Genomic DNA, 1,904 nt, shown 5'->3' with positions numbered 1-1,904 from the left:
TGCCTGCTGTATCTTCTGTCTCTTTTCTCATAAAGGTCTCTAGCTGCACAGCAATGCAAAGTACTCACCAAGTAAATATGCCTGTGTCAGAGAGCCATAGCATTATGAAAGAAAGGGCAAATAGGAAAAAAGGTGCGGATCCTTATATCCTTTTCTTTGATGTGAAGAGATAGAAATCCTTCACCACAGAACCGATTTGCTCAGAGCTTTAGGAGAAGCAGATATTATTATCAAAGCAAGACAAAACTAGAGGTGTAAGCACTGATATTTTAACTTCTTAATTTTTAAGGCAGTGAACATGGTGGAAGGAATTGCAGAGCTACTAAAAGCTTGTCAATTGCTTTGACTGACTGTGAACAAGTGGAAGAAATTGCTTCCATTTTTTAAAAGTACTGCTCTCGATAATATTACCCAAACTCATCAACTCTTAAATAAGCCCCAAACTTCTACCCCCAGAGAAAATCTGTTTTGGATTTAGCATTTAATAAGGGAAAGTATGAATTCCAATGTACTTACTTTTCCATTTTAATTACATTGCCATTCTAAGCATGCTGAAAGCTGGCAGCAGATATGTTGGTGCAGTGTGTGTGAGTGGCATCAGACCCTACTTACTTAGTATTCAGTCAGCCAAGACAATACAGATCAGTCATGCACAAGTGTTTGCATTCTTGCTTACAAGGCACTATTATCATGACTGTAGTTTGTTTCTGATGTTTTTAGACGCTTGTCAGTGTGTGTTTTCTTTAACAAATTGGTAGGGTTTTAAAGCTGTGTTCAAACAAAGGCTTTGGGAGTGTACTTTGCCAGTAAAGGCAAAGAGTGGAGAAATTTCTAGAGAATGAGATGTCTGATGATATTTCATTGTAGACTGTCTTCATGTCATTGTAGTGGTTTTGGGCTTAAATTTTGCAGATTTTTATTTTTTTTTCCTAATGGTTTTCCAGTACAAATATGGACAGGAACACCCTGTGGACCTAGGAAAGGTAAGGAATTTTGCCCAGTCCTCTACTTTGAGCTGATGGGAAGTAAAAAAGCACCATCTTGTGGCCAGTGAACAAGCACCGTGAGGACATACCAGGATTCCTCTCGGATGAGTTACCCACCTGCTCCTCCTTTCGTGTTGTGTCCTGCTGGACATGGGGTGGGTGAGTAGGGGCAGTCATTTGGGCTAGTGCCAGGAGGAAAGCTCACTTGCTCACCTCCCGGAGAAGGCTGTGGGAATGGGGACATAGAGGAGGGTGTTGTGGGCTCCTCAGGCAGCCAGGGCCTCTCTGCAGGCTGTGGCACCCCACAGGGTATCAGGCAGGTGGGAAACAGTTGCTGTGGGGACCAGGTAGTGGATAACAGAGGAGCTAATACCAACACATGTGCCCCATGGACCTTTGGAGCTGCCAAAACAGAGATGTAGGAGCTGTCCAGCTGTGCACTTTTTGCCAAGGGCCAGGTGATCTGCTCCCAGATACAATGAGTTTTTGCTTCAGGATGTCACTGCATGTTTGATAGAGGATAATTTGGAAATAACCTGAGTGGATTTTCACTGTGGCTTTCTCTAGATGTTTAGATCCCTTTTTTTCTCCTTCTGCTAGTGGAATTTAATTCATCTTCCTGAAAGCTTCCATCATCTGCAGTGTGAGGAAAGAGCAGAGCTAATGCTATTGCTTCTGACACTGAGCACTGCCAAAAACAACTTATAGCAGGCAGTAGTAAATTTTGATTTTGGTTATCTAATCCAGCACTGTCATGTCTAATTAGCAGATTGAATGTCTCTACAAGGTGAATAGTTTAAAATATGCTGGAGAGTTTGGGTCTGTGCATTTTTTTTTTTTAGACAGAACTATTTCAGAACAGGAGAAATATCTGTTAGAGATGAAGTGGGCATTTCAAGCTTGATTTCACCCATGTTG

This window comes from Chaetura pelagica, unplaced genomic scaffold, assembly GCF_000747805.2.
Source record: "Chaetura pelagica isolate M959 unplaced genomic scaffold, ChaPel_1.0 scaffold94, whole genome shotgun sequence".
In the NCBI taxonomy this organism is placed as follows: Eukaryota; Metazoa; Chordata; class Aves; order Apodiformes; family Apodidae; genus Chaetura; species Chaetura pelagica.
Note: the sequence above shows the minus strand (reverse complement) of the source record.